Genomic DNA, 15,196 nt, shown 5'->3' on the forward strand with positions numbered 1-15,196 from the left:
GCCCATGTCTGTCAAACTGAGGCCGGGCACCTGACTTAACCTGGCTTGTGGCCAAATACATTTGAGAGATCATGTGTATTTCATCTACACTTGGAGATTCTCCAAGGCACATTTCCATATTTAAGGCTCTGATAAGTCCTGCAATAAAACAACATATTGTATTTCTTTCAGAATTGGCCAAATTGATGTGATTTTCTAAAAAGAATACTTAAGTGATATTTATTGAGATAAAGATACTTAAAAATACTTATTTTTAATAAATAATACTGATTTAATACATCCTTGGGACATTTGTGTGTGTGTGTGTGTGTGTGTGTGTGTATGTGTGTGTGAAATAACATTTTTATGACTCTGTGGGACCTGTATTTTTCAGAATGCACTCTTGGAAATGCTGATGGAGCCTCAGACCTTATAAATAAAGATACTGAGTCCCAGAAAGAGGAAAGGATTTGCTCAAGTCCCAAGGGCATCTTAGGGATCTTGGAGGAAGAGATGGTGGGTGTCTGCCTTCCCAGCCAGTGCCCTGTGGATTAGCTCTCACTGATGCCTTACCCCAGAGGTGAGACTATAGCATCGAGACACAGGCTGGCTGCCGTAACTGGTTTGGCTCAGTGGATAGAGCATCAGCCTGCAGACTGAAGGGTCCCAGGTGAGATTCCGATCAAGGGCATGTACCTTGGTTGCGGGCACATCCCAAGTACAGGGTGTGCAGGAGGCAGCTGATCAATCTTTCTCTCTCATTGATGTTTCTAACTCTCTATTCCTCTCCCTTCCTCTCTGTAAAAAATCAATAAAATATATTTTAAAAAAAGACACAGGCTGGATGGCCTTCAAGTCCATGATCAGGATAAGTCAGTGTGCCTTTCTGCTGCATCTTTAAAAGATTGCACTTCATAAGTGAGAAATCGGGATGCACTTGGGGTGATGTGCACCTGGGAGACAGGGTGCCACTCATCAAAGAAGGGGCCCTGTGAGCACTCATGTGAATCACTGCACACTTTTCTCTGCTGCTCTGGCAGATGCTAGCTCCCTGTGGTAGGAATACTCCAGACAGAGCTAGGAGTAGGTTGGTGCCATTTAAGGCTTATCCTTGCTACAAAATATGAACACTGAGGAGGCTGGGGACTTGGGGGAAGAGGTAGCCACTCGGGAGACGAAAATATATGAGTTAAGGAAAGCATGGCCTCAGACGTGCAGTTTGAGCGAAGGACGTGCCTTCTTATCTGAGGGCTTAGATTTCCCGTCTGTAAAACGAGGGAGGTGAGCCCAGTGTCTGGAAGGTGCCTCCCAGCTTTAACATTCTTTATCCTATTCTCCTGGGAGTGACACTCAAAGCCACAGTCACACAAAGGCTGTGCCAATGAATAGCTGCTTTTAAAGTCAAAATCCTCTTCTCTGGGAAAGAATCCTCTTTGTTCCTTTAAAGAGCAAGGTCAGTTCAGACCAGCACCCCACAGACCAAATGCTTATGCAAAGCTCCTGCTGTTTCTGGGAGGCACCTAGGCCCATCCTGGGCGGGGCTGGCTGCTCCTTGCTCCCCAGGGACTGGGAGACCTTCAGATAACAGCTTCTCTTCTTAGAGTCTCGCTCCCACTCCCTACCAAGAAAGCCAGAGGTGCAGATATGCAGAAGCCAATAAATATATACATAATGAAATATCTAACGTTTTCCTCGGGAGGGAATTTCAGAAACTCAGATAAGTTAGGGCCCGCGTTTGGGTTCGGCTCAGGTCTCCCTCCTGATCACAAGCCCCCATTCCTGAAGTGCTATCTGAGAGAAAACAACTTCATTTAGGACATCAAGCAGTGAAGTCATCAACTCTTGAAAAATATCAACCTCCCAGACCACCATCTGTTATGCAAGCTCCATGCAATGTACAAGGTTGCTAATTTTTTTGGCCAGAGCTTCACATTCCATGCTTTTAAAAATTAGGATGACAAACAACTTACTTTTACAGACTTTACGCCAGCCAAAAAGACTCCTGCTCCCCCTCAGGTCCCAGCGAAACCACAGCTGTGACGAGAGTCACGCCAGGTGCTTGCTGGGGTTTGGACCCTGCGTCCCCGCTGGTAAGAGCCCCGTGGAAGGGAATCTAAAGGGTAGGTCATGCCTTTGCATTGTAAATAAAAGGTAGGGATGGCCATTCCCATTCTTGGTGCTTATCTGGCTTGTGCATCTATTATCTCTGGTAAGAAACATTCACAAGACAGTTTAACGATTCATCAAGAGGAGCGTTCACATCTTTATGTTGCCTTCTCCAACATGTGAATTGGACATTTCTCAGTACATACCACAGACAGAATGCAAGAATTGTGCCGCTAAGTGTCTACACAGAATGGGTTGTCTCAAAAACCAGACAAAGACTCTCATTAGATCCCAGATAATAATCCAAGCAGGAATTTTTGCCCTGATTCATTTCACAAACATTGAAAATAGACAGGTCAGGGTGCTCATGCACCAAGTCAATGCTGTTTGCATTAACTCAGTCCCAAACACACGCAATCGAGAGGGTAGTCCTGAATGACTTTGAAGGGTTTCCTCAATTTGTGTGCCAACCTACCCTTTGCTGAGCACCTACCATTTTGCAGGCCCGGTGAAAAGCAATGACAAACACCAACTTTATTCCTCACAGCAATCCTGCATAAGTCAATATCTTGGAGCCCATCTGATATATAGTTGGGGAAATTGAGAGTCAGAGAACCTAATTTATCCAAGATCACAGGGCTTGTATATGATGAAGCCAGCTTCTCTCCCCTATAGCCTGCAGGAGACGTCAATTCTGGTTCTTTTCAGTATAGCTAAACAGGGGTCGCCGCTCTCTTTGCCCCTTTACTGCTAAATTGAAGGCTGTGGAAGACTGCATCAAAGAGAGGACATTGCCGAAGATGGCAAATATGTCTCATCTAAGAGTGCTCATCTAGAGATGTGCTGGCCCTGGCTGCCTAGTGAACTCTATTCACCACGGCTCAGTGAAAAGAGAGCTGGGAGGTATCGGTGACACCAACCATGAGAGAGAAGAGGAATGGCATCTGTAGCAAATGTTTTCTGACTCCTAACTATAGGTACTATCAGGACCCAAATTCATCTCCTCTCTCTCTCTCTCTCTCTCTCTCTCTCTCCCTCTCTCTCTCTCCCTTTCATCCCATGAAAACATGACACTCAGTGACTCCATGACATGCCACCAAACTCCACTTCCCCAGGGACTTATTCTAGCAGTGACATACCAAGAACGGGGGGGAGAGGGGGAGATGGTGCACCCAAATCATTTTCTCACTTGCCCCTTCTCACCGATAGCTGCTGTGGGCCACCTTTTTCATCCAAATTGTTGTCAACTTCAAGGGGACCTACACCTTGCCTAACAGCAGACCCGATATCTCTTGCCTGACACCAAAAGGAATGTTCAAAGACTTCTCCAAGTCTTCTAATGGATTCCACTGTGGCCAGTATTTATCTTCCTTTTGCATCCTATTTCCATCCAGAAAGGCAGCTGGTCTTCCTACTCAATCGTATACAGTCACTCTCGGCTTCTGTCCCTTAGGAAATACTCTCTAGAGGGGTCCCTCCTGGTCTTTGGCCACAGGGTGGTCTCCTAGGTCCCATATCTGCTCAAAGCGTCTATCTCCCCAGTTATACTTTGCAAGCTGGAGAGGGTCCCCTCTCCGGGCCTGCCTTGCTGACTTCCTGCGCCTGCTGTGTCTAATCTGTCCTTCCATCTGTCCCTGAACTCCATCAGACCTCCGTCTCCGGGAGGAATGGGGGAGCGAGGCTGAGCAAACAGCAGAGGCTGCTGAGGAGTTGTTTGGGAGGAGAGAAACAGCAAAGGGCTGTCCACGCGTAAGCAGTCAAAAATCTGAACTCCGAGGGAGAGCTGCAGGGAGACAGGGTTCCTATCAGCCAGAAACATCGAGGGCCAGAGCGTAGACTAATAGGAAGAAATAAAAGATGGGAATGCTTCGGCTGGACATCAAGAAAAACATCCTGATGAAAAGGGAAGGCTCCCATGTGGGGGACGTTCTCATAAAGATGAGTGAGTGGCCAGGTCACTGCTGTGTTCCCCAACTCCGCTCCAGTGCGGTATAAACAAGGTCGCCCTGCCTCGGCGGGCTGGAGGCTGGCTTCCCTCCAGCTTCCCTTCCCTTGGAGAAGACCAGGATGGTGGGGCCTGTAGGTGAAGCAGCCTGAGGTCAATTTTGGTTGGAAGAGTCAAGGAGGCACGTCAGCTAAATTGAGAAAAACGGGAGTTTGGGGAAGGACATTGCTTCCCCGGAGGGCCTGGAGAAGCATGGGGACTGAGGAGTGTGGGGAAGGATGCTGCTGGTCCAGAGGGCCTGGAGAAGCATCAGGAATTGGTGGGGGAAGCAGGAAACTCTTCTCTACTGCTGTGTCTCTGTGCTCTTTGAGTGTCCCTGCTGACCCAGTTCTGGTCCCTCACTTGTTCTGCCGCCTCATAACTTCAGCTTGCACGTCATGGCTGCCCTGGCCTCTCTTGCCTCGCCAACCTTGCAGCCTTACTTCTCACTGCAAATCCACCCTCTCTCCTCAATTCATATTCCCAAAGACAAGAACCTGACTGGCCCACTTCATCAGTTCCTGCAAAGCCAGTTTGCAGGTCACTACCCTGGTGATAAGGTGGCCAACCCTCATCCAGTCAGCAATGGTTGGGCAAGGCTAGGCGGTGGGGGTCTACACAAGACTGTCTACACAGCAGGAACTGCAGGCAGGCAAGAGGTTTCTTTAGCAAGTCATGTGGGCCTTTGGTTACCACCAGATCCGCCTGGGACTTTCGGTCCTCCAAGCCCCAGGTTTCAGCCTCCACATTAGATCCAGACCCCCTCCTGAGCTCCAGGGCTTTCTGGCTTGGGCTGGGCTAGTGCTCAGCAGATGGGAAAGAGGCCACCTTCCCACTCACACATCTGGCCTGGTGACCAACTACTAGGTTTATTGGGCCTCAACGACAGCCTTTTATCAGTGACGGATGTGCCATTTGTTCCCCTCTCCCTGCCCAATTCTACATCCACCCTTTGCTTCTGGCTGTGAAGAGGTCAGTCCTTCCCCACCTACCAGGTCCCTGACTTCCCCACCCCCTACCAACCCCTCTACGAACTGTCCCCTAGGGGTTGTTTTCCTCGCACTAGCAGAGTCATTCGGGTACATCTGAATTCCAAAATGTTTGCCAAATGCTGGCTCCTTGCTTGATATTCCTTGAATTTGTTAAAGACATAATTTTAAAGTCAAAGAACCACTTCTGAGATCCTTACCTGGGCAAGGAGAGTGGCGTGGGGGATGGGGGGAGACTGCAATAATGACCATCACTCAACACAACAATGTACAAAGCATCTTAGTGCTGTGGCTATGCCCCCATCCATCCTCAAACGACCCTAGGAGATAGGACTCATTGTTATCTCCATCAAGCAATGATGAGATATATCTCAGCAAGTTTAACTACCTTGCCCAAGGCTGCGATTAGTTCCAGATGTTAGATTGGACATCCATGTTAGTCTTTACGGCAGGTATATACTTTTGTGGTTGTCATTGTTCTATTTGAGCCACATAGTATAGGACAGCTCCTGCTTCTCTGGTCCGTTGTATTGCGCTTTTGTCTGTATTACTGGCTTCACTTTTATGGCTATAGAAGTGCTTCCTCCAAAGGACTTCTCCTCTGTCCCCTAGCCAGTCACCGAGCCTGGCTGCTTTCATCTTCAGAATGTCTCCGGGAAGTGGTGCCTGCTTCTCATCCTCACTGTCACCGCTGCCACGTCTCTGTCCTAGACTCCCACAGAGCGTCCCCACGGGGCTCCTGTCCTCCAATCTCGCACCTTCCTGTGCACACTCCAAGCTCCAGATCCTATTCGGTGACTGCTGGGGAGGGCCAAGGAGGGTGTGGTGAGAAGCAGGGAGCCAGAGGACATGCTGTGGGCACGGATGTCCTGCTGCATTTCTGCAAAGCAGTGAAGGCTCAGGCTGCATGACGGGTCAGGCGGACGGGTCACAGGGAGCATCAGGCCTGAGCATCTGAGGAGCAGGACATCCTGTAGGTGGAATGCCAAGGACAACTTTCTCCCACTGGCAATTTCTTCCCCAAGGAACACTCAGCATCAGCAAATCGCTGCCCTCAGGAAAGAGTTTCTGTGTGTCACGGGGAGCAAAAACAGTACAGAGAATGGGATGAAGGGGAGGCGTCCCATGAAGAACAGCGGATGCCAGATGGACTCCTGCCCGCGGCGCCGAGGTAGGACCCACTAGGCAGGGACCTCCTGTCATTCTCATAAGAAGCACAGCCCTGGGTTCTGGGTTCTGGTTCAGAGCAGGGCTGGGGAGGTGGGAGCCCCCTGTTCCCGGGGAATCCATGGGGCAGGGGAGCCAGAGAACCCCATTTAGGGGGCCAGAGTCTCCTCACCCCATCTCCAGTGCCTTCCTCAGGGTCTCCGAGCACACACAGCAGCCCCCATAACTACTGCAGAAGGGAATGGAGAACAGGAAGGTAGAGCAGGAAGTGGGGACCCAGTGGGCTGGAGCCAGGCAGCATCACCACCTCCCTAGGGAAGCTGGACTAAGAGAAGCTTCAGATGGGGTGGGGGGCTCCCTTGTTAATTGATGTAATGAAAACAAGAATGACAAAGACAGCAGGTCCTCAGGGGCCAGGTGCTGAGCAGGGCGCTTTCTGGTCTCAGGGCCGCTCCTTCCAGACCAGACTGGCTCCTCTGCCAGAGCACCGGTTCCTCACCTCTGCCCGCCCGTCTCTGCTCTCCGTAACATGTCAACGAGACCCTCCTGATCACACTAGTAAGGCTGTTCCTCACTCCCGCCCCCGCCCCTTCTGGGCTGCATTTTTCTCTGTCGCTTATACTGTCTTCTGACATTCGGACATCATTTCTTTATTTCTCATATTTATTGTCTGTCTCCTCCACGAGATTCCAGGCCCAGTGAGGATGTTCGGGTATTTGTTCACTGTTACATCTGGCACAGACGTTTCTCAATGAACATTTTAGACTGGATCTTACTTAGCCCTCACGACGACACTAATCAAGCCAGGTGTTGTGGCTCCTCCCATTTCCCAGATGAGGAAACTGAGGCTCAGTGGGGGCTCGGAACCAGCTGAGCACAGCCAGCCAGTGAGGGGCGAGAGAGGCAGGCCTGTGTGTGCCCAGGTCTCTGAAACCCGAGAGCAGTGTCCCCACCCCCAGCTCTGTCACTCCAACTTACATGGGAAATGAGGACTTTGGGCTCGATGCTTTCTGAGACTCCCTCTCCTGAGGCCCAAGTGCCAGTTTAAGTCCACACTTATTTCCTCACAGGAGGTGGGCTCACAGGTGGTTGTGGCACTCCCGATGGCATGAGAGTTTGAGTCCTGTGTTTTCCATTCAATAATGGGGCCTTCTCCACATCTCTGAGCCTCTGTTCTTTCTACTGCAAAAGTCAATGATAGTGCATGTCTGTCGGAGAGTCAGGAGATGGCGGGACACAGGCAGAGGGCTCTCAGTGCCTGGCACCAAGCCAACGCTAGCTGTCCCGATCTTGGTCATTCTGCTGCCACCCGGGACCCTTTCCCCACTCACCCGGCCCTGCTTCTGTCCAGCCCCCCACCACCGACTGTCCTGAGGTGGGGGAGCACCCCGGCTTTGCTACGTTCTAGGTCTGCCTGGTCCCAACGGTTCAGTGTCCGAGAGGCAGGGCAGGGCCCAGCGGCTGTGTTTGCTGCCGGCAAATGTTCCTGGAGCCTTGTTTTTTGTTCTGTTGCCGGGCCATTTGTTTTTATAGCTTATCGTTTCTGCAGGGGGGCTTTGAAAGGCTGCCATTGCTCCAATGGATGTTTCCGGTTCGCCTCCATCAAGCCCCGCTTAATGAAAACCAGTTTAAGGTCTTCTTTCTCATAAAATGTCTCATTGTTGCCCCAGCAGCTCCTCTTTGGAAATAATGAAGATGAACGCTCCCTCCGCGGGCAGCACACCAACCCCTCTGCGGCAGGAGAGCCTCGCTCAGTCCCCAGGAACTTCCCGAGACCGAGGAAGGAGAAAAACCAGGCAGCACAGTCTCCACGGGGAGCAGGCCTGGAGGCCGGATGCTGCAGGCACTGGGCATGGGGCGTGGGTCCTTGTCAAGCCAAAGGAATGGTCAGACCAAAGGGTTTCTGCTCTGGAAGGAGGTCCCCTCTAAGCCCCTCTGCAAGCACGTGAGCCTAGAGACCTCGGGGCACACCCAGCGTTGGGTTAGTTGGGGCACAGCTGGCAAAGAAGTCAGTCCTCCGGGGTCCCCGCCCAGAGCTTTCTGTTCTGGAGGATGGGGTGAGACGAGGCCGGGGACCTTCAGGCTGTGGGGCCTCGGCCAGGATGGGGATGCCTAAGGAGGACCTGATGGGTCTGCAGTGGGGCCAGGGAAGCAGCTCGTGGCCAATTTCACAGACAGCAGGAGGCTCTGCCTGAATACAAAGCCCAGGATTTAGATGCACGTGCCTGACGGCCCAGGCACTCCGGCAACCGGCTTATGGGAGCACCCACAGGAGATGGATCCTCTGCAAGCAGGCCACCTGGGGAGGGTGGGGAGGGCCCTGCACAGCACAGTAGTGCCTCCGGGAGACACACCCATTTTCCTCCTTTCCGTTACCCTGGGCTAATAAGTCATTTGGTGGTTCTCTACCAAGTGATAGCTTTGTTAATCCTTTCAGGAGATAAAGGGATTAAATATTGTTGATTGACTTGGGTTCTTTGCATAAGTGACGTGGACCTTTCTCCCTTAACTCTGTCTACACACTTACTCCTGATTGGCCCGTCCCTCCATCTGCCACATTTGCGCCTTCTCTTCTGGTCAGGAACGCCAAGAACAGAAAAGAAATGGCCATGAGGGAGCCTTGCTAGTGCGTCAGCAAGGAGATGACTTGGGGCTGAGCGGGGAGTGAAGGCACCCCAACTCTCGGTGCCAAGCCTCGCATCCGAAAGCTGTGTGTCCTTTGATAGGTCACGTGGCCTCTCTGGAATCAACGTCCCTGTTGCTAAGTGAGGAAATTGGTTGAGATCAGGGTCACACATGTACGAGTTTACTTGGGCACCAGGCGGCAACCGTCCCCTCAGGGACATGGAAAGGATAGTGGGAAGCTGGGAGAGCGCCTCACCTCCTGCAGGGCAGCCGCCGCCCTGGCCCAGCCAATGCCGCTTCTCAGAAATGGAGATCCTTAGGGCCAGACTGTCCATTTCTCAAGAGAAACTAAAAACCTCTTTTCTTTAAAAAAAAAAAAATGAAGCACCAAATTCTTAAATCTTGGCAATAAGATCACACGTTTAAGACACAGTGCCTGAAGGCCAAAAAAAAAAAATCCATTTGTTGATCTCTAACATAGTCCCGGGTTTAAAACTCTATGATCCACACTTACTGTTGTAAAACAGAGATCTCAATTTGGCTGCGCAAGACAGGAGCTGGGGCCTGGGTTCCCCACTACCGCCCCGGGGTGGGATCTCTTTGTCTGGGAAATGGGAATGCGATCTCTGGCCTGCCTCCAGTGTGGCCTGCAGATCAAGTGGGGTCCCGTTTGCAAAAGGACTCAGTGGAGGGTAGAGTGTCACGCCCTGGTTATCCTCATGATCTAAAGTTCTTCTCCTTACTGCGGGGGACCCAGGCCTACCCCTGCAGCTCAGCAGCCGTCTCGGAGGCTGCACTCCCACAGCAGAATGCCTGAGACAATGTGGGAGCCAGATGCGCAGCAAACACCGCCTTACCTTTTTTCCCCCCAGCGCTTTTGTAACGTTTCAAAGTCATTCCACATTCATGAGCTCTGATATCACCAAACAGCTGCCCTGCGAGGCCCTTAGGTCAGGTACTCTTGCATTCCAGATGGGGAAACTGAGGCTCAGAGATAAAGGTGACTGGGCCGAGGTCCAGGGGAAGTAAGTGGCATGAGATGGAGGTCCTGTGGGCTGCTGCCTGCTGGCCATGCTTTCTGGGGGGCCAGCTGCTTACAGATCATGCGCCTTTCTAAAGACAGGCTCAGTGCTCAGGGCCCTGCCCTCAGCGAGCAGCAAGACAGCTGAAGAAGCTTGGTAGAGACCACACACACACACACACACACACAATGTTAGTAGAAAACCCTTTCCATGACATTTTACTGTCACCAAACAGCTGCCCTGCAAGGCCCTTAGGTCAGGTACTCTTACATTCCACATGGGGAAACTGAGGCTCAGAGATAAGGTTGACTATCCTCAATAACAAGGGTGGGCCTCATCCAATCAGTTGAAGGCCTTAATCGAACACAGACTGACCTCCCCTGAGCAAGGAATTCTGCCTGAGTCTCCAGCCTGCCCGGCCTCTGCCATCAGATTTTAAACTCACATACTTTTTAACAGGACTTCCAGCCTGGCCCAGTCCGGCCCGGTCCCTGTGTGCCTCTGGCCGCTGTGATCTCACTGGCCTCATGCGCCCTCCCCCTCCCCAGGCCTTCTTGCTCCTTCCCTCTGTCTTCAGGGCTTTGCACCACCCATTCTCCTCCCCACCCCACCACCCCACCCCCGTTCCCCTGCAGCTCAAGCATCACTGCCTCCAGGGTGCCCTCCCTGAAGACCCCGCTCCTGGTCATATTTCTTTGCTCTGAACTCTCGTAGAATCATGGTCTTTACATCAAACTCCTTATTCCAGTTTGTGCTCATATGTTTGGGAGTGTCATGATCCCATTTAGTTACATCTTCTCCAGGGAAATCTAAGTTGTTCAAGGGTAGGGCGTCTCATCTTTTTGTATTCAGTGTCATAACTACAATACTAGGGATGGTGTACAGTAAATATTTGTTGGATCAGTGCATAAATAACTATGTGAATTAGATTATACCCATCGCCTCATGTAATTCTCTCCAAACTCCATGAAATAGGTACTAAGAATGGTCCCTTGTTGCAGGTGGGGAGCCTGAGAGTCTGAAAGGTCAGTCATTTACCCAGAGTAACACCTCTGGTGGGATGAGGACAGGATTCGGCCACAGGTCCACCTGATTTCCAAATGTCCAAGCACGCACTACTCAACAAAATAAGATAGTGAAGCTCTGTTTAGCCAAGGTTCTCCAGAGGAACTGAGCCAACAAGGTGTGTGTGTGTGTGTGTGTGTGTGTGTGTGTGTGTCTAGAGATGAATATAGATAGGTAGAGAGATGGATAGAAAGACATATTTGAAGGAATTTTCTCACAGGATAATGGAGGCTTGGCGAGTTTAAAATCTGAGGGCAGAGGCCAGTAGGCTGGAGACTCAGGCAGAATTCGTTCTTGCTCAAGGGAGGTCAATCTGTGTTTCATTATGGCCTTCAACTGATGGGATGAGGCCCACTCTTGTTATTGAGGACAATCTGCTTTATTCAGAGTCCACTTATTTAAATGTTCATCTCACTTCCCCCCAAAAAACAAAATAGCAAAAACAAAAATCACCACCTTCACAGAAACATCCAGAATAATGTTGGAAAATACCTGGGCACCATGGTCCAGTCACGTTGACACATGAAATTAAGCATCACCATCGCCATATGCCCATCCCTATCCACAGTTATCAAGAAGTGGCTACATTTGCTTCCCGTACCACCCTCCTCCTTCCTCTTCTCCCTCATCTCCTACTTTTCCTTCTCCTTCGTCTTCTTTTTTCCTGTTGGGGAAGTGTTTTGAAACATACCCCCTGGGCCTATATCTGTAACCCCCAATCTACTCTTGTCCTCAAGCCTACCCAGCTCCAATGCACGCACAAGTTCTCTGCACCTCCAAGAGCAGGCTCCTGTCTTGGAGGAATCGGGCCTCTCAAAGTACGGAGAAAGGGCATCCTGGTGCCCAGGGCCCAGTCTCCACAGTCTGAAAGCGGAGTCTGCTGTGTGGCATGATTTCCATGGTCTTAGCAAGTCTGCATCTAAGTTGACCTTGGCCAGGGGTGGGCTTGGGGGGCAGGTCGCAAGGCTTGCCCCTTCCGCTCCGGAAAATCCCTCTCCGATTTTCCACAGCCATGCACAGTTTTCCTGTTCACGTTGCACTGTCCTGCTCCCCCGTCCGTTTATTGCCTTCTCCTCCCTCTTCCTCCCCCTCATTCTCCTCTTCTGGCTTTGAGGAGTCTGGACGTTTGCACACTAGAGAAAGGGACCCATTTAATCTACCGTTTTTATGAGCTTTGTAAACAAGGTACAGTGACTGAATCATGGAAAAATGCATTTTATGTGAAAAAGTTCATTATATGACTTTGTTCTATTAAAATAGCCTGGTGGAACCTACCCCACCCGTGAATTTGAAAAAGAGAGAGAAAGAGCAAAGAAAGGGACCTCTGGCAATGCCTCGTGGGCACATATGTCCCATAATGCCACATCCACAGCCATGTTTCTGTCGCTATAGAAACACTTGAGGGGAGTTTTCCTCTAGGCAGGAGATACATTGGCTTTTTGAAGTTGTTGCTTTCTAAGAATCTCTTCCTTAAAAATTATTTTTTAATTGTCAAATAGATTTAGAAACTAAGGTTAAAAAGTGACCAACTGAATGAATTCTTGTATTGAGTGGCTGAATAATTTGCAATCATTTCTCTTCTTTAGTGTCATTTGTTTTGACTTTTGTAACTTAATAATTCTGTGTTGTTATGATTGTGGGGCTTCCAGATTTTTTTCTGTTTTTCTTATGATGATAACAATGGCAAGTTATTAAAATGCACCGAACACGGTGCTGAACGTCCCACATTAATAATCCTGTTTACTAGTAATCCTCAGGAGAACATGATGAGGACATGGAGGCTTTTCGGGATTAAGTAACTGGCTTCAGGTCACAGCTAGAAAAGGATGGTGCTGAGACCCAAACCTCCCAGCCAGGCCATCATTTAAAGTCTAATCTTCTAAGTTTAAAAAAAAAAAAAGAGGACAAGAGACCAAAATATACTCATAGTCATGGGAGTGTCTTTTTAGAAGGTAGGAATATGGATGACTTTTAGTTTCTGCTTTAAAGTTGTTAGCATTTTCATGAACCATGTCCAGCACGGCCAGTGGTGAACCTGAGGGGGGCGTGGTGAAGGATTAAAGAAATCAGACAAGAGAATATAGCTGTCCTTGGATGGAGAGACAGTGCCACAGCCTGTAAGCCGAGTCTTTATTTTATAGTTGGATCCCAGGAGGCAAAGCCAGGGCGTGGTCAAGATGTTTACAACGTTCTCCGAGTTTCCAATCTACTTAGTTACATGGACCTGAGAGCTCCATCAAGCTTTGTTTTGGCAGCACTTGCTGCACCTCCTGCAGCCTACATCACTCCGCCACCTGGGACCACAGGTTCGGATCATAAGGTCAAGCTTATAACCTTGCCTTTGGCTATAATTGTGCTGGGAGGGCTTTGCCCTCCAAGCTGGGACCTGCACGTGGCTTTGCCACGAGCGGACTGTGCCCTCTCATTAGTATGAGGCCTGAACCTGTCCAAACGCTGTAGCCGCTCTCCACATTTTCAGATTTTCTAAATATGAAATCATGGAAGAGGGTTGTTATCACAGTTTTGTGGAGGAAATCATATAATCCAGCTTAGTCTCTGACAGTGAAGACTGAATGTCTTCCCAGAAGTGCCTCAATCCATCCGAGAGGAGATAACGCAAAGTATGCCCGAGTCTGTATACTGAGAGAGAATGCCGCCTCCCGGACCTGGCTAAGCCAGGTCACCCGTGATCCTGTGGGTGAGCGCCTCCCTTTTCCTCCTCAGTCATTCCATCTGTAAAATGGGACTGGTCTATTGAAGTGCTTCTAAGGACACTCTGGCTATAAACCTCTTTGACCTCTTAAATTGCTTATGAGATAACTTAGATGGCCTCTTTATCAGCAAACACTCAACAACACTGCTGCAGCGGAGCTCACCATAACCTCACCAGTAGAAAGGACTTTCAGGCATTTCCCATCCTTGTATTATGGTTTTGAAGACAGGGGTTCAGAGAGGGCCTGATGGGATGAGAGCGGGCCTCTTAGGGCTGTGGCAGCAGACACAGGCCTGTGTTCAGGAGACACCGAATGGATGACACCCTCTCCCGGGTAGGAAGCGTCTCAGGCTACTGGGATTGGTTCTTTCTTCTCCCGCTCCTGCCTGGGCAGCCTAGGAATCGCCATCAGGGCAAAATAAAGGCACTTGCAAGCTGCATGGTTGTGATCTCCCCGCCCCCACACCCCCCCTGCTTCCCAGGAAGCTGGGTTTCCACACATGTGCTTCATGCTGCAGGCCGCCCTTGTTTTCAACCAAGACTTAGGGCTTAGGGCTTTGCCCAGGGGCATGGCCAGCCTCCTCTCCACAGCCTGGGTTCTCAGGGCTGGCCCACATCTCTCTGGGGGGTGGGGGTGGGGGTGGGGCTCGAGGAAGGCGGCAGCTAGCTACTTTGCCTCTAAGCCTTTAGCTCCCAGGGCCCTGGCAAGGAAGGAAGGGAGCCTGCGAGGCGGGGGCCCCAAGCAGACCCAGAGCTCTGGCTCCCAGACAGAAACCTCACCAGCGACTCTGTGGGCCCTACTCCCCGCCACCACACCAGCCACCTTGGGGAAGTCCGTACCAGGCGCCACGGAAAACAATCGCAACACAGGCACAAATAATAGGAATAATCCTAATAATCTGAGACCTGCCGCCCTTGCTAACAGGACCGTAAAGGGCATTTGTTTCTAATTAAACACCAAAACCCTAAACCTTTCAACTCTGCATCCACAACTACTGTAAATGTTTATGAAAAACGGGAAATTCTCCTTTAATTCAAACCATGCCAGCAATGCGTTTTCATTGTCTCCACCGGCACAGAAACCCTATCAGCTCCAGCTTGAGCACATCTGAGCTTTAAATTAAGGAAGGAACAGGCCTGCGCACAGAGCGGAGCCGGGCAGGACCCGAGCGAGGAAGCCACGTCCCCGCTCCACCGCCAGGCGCTCAGACGTGTCTCAGGCAAAAGCCAGAGCGCCTTCCGGAAAGAGAAATGGGTACCAGAGGTGCTAACATGTTGAGGGGAGGGTCAGGCTTCCCAGCCAAATGGCTGTGAGTGGAAGTTCCAGAACCCGATCAACTTCTGACCACCTGGGTGACCCTGGCCACGTCGTCCACGCCTCGCAGGCTCAGGGTCTTCAAGGCTCAGTGTGATCGCGGAGAGGAGGCGCTGGCACAGCCGTGAGCAGATGGAGCATGCGGTGCCTCCAGGCTCCCTCTGCACCTTGTCAGTAGAAGCCTTAGAGTGGCTGAAAGCCCCCCTTCCTCTCACGGAGAACGCGGGTCGA

The 15,196-nt window shown here is 50.7% G+C and overlaps 1 protein-coding gene and 1 long non-coding RNA gene across 13 annotated transcripts in view; one reads left to right on the forward strand and one right to left on the reverse strand.

Annotated features, from left to right (window-relative positions):
• ERC2 (ELKS/RAB6-interacting/CAST family member 2) overlaps positions 1-15,196 on the reverse strand; it is an 861,660-nt gene that overhangs the window by 33,725 nt on the left and 812,739 nt on the right. The gene's annotated exons all lie outside the window — the stretch shown is intronic.
• On the forward strand, positions 5,590-8,683 carry LOC107184835. Its single transcript, XR_001515743.1, has 2 exons — positions 5,590-6,229; positions 7,896-8,683. It is a non-coding gene; the product is annotated as an uncharacterized LOC107184835 (long non-coding RNA).

The sequence above is a fragment of the Myotis davidii genome, unplaced genomic scaffold (genome assembly GCF_000327345.1).
Source record: "Myotis davidii unplaced genomic scaffold, ASM32734v1 scaffold111, whole genome shotgun sequence".
In the NCBI taxonomy this organism is placed as follows: Eukaryota; Metazoa; Chordata; class Mammalia; order Chiroptera; family Vespertilionidae; genus Myotis; species Myotis davidii.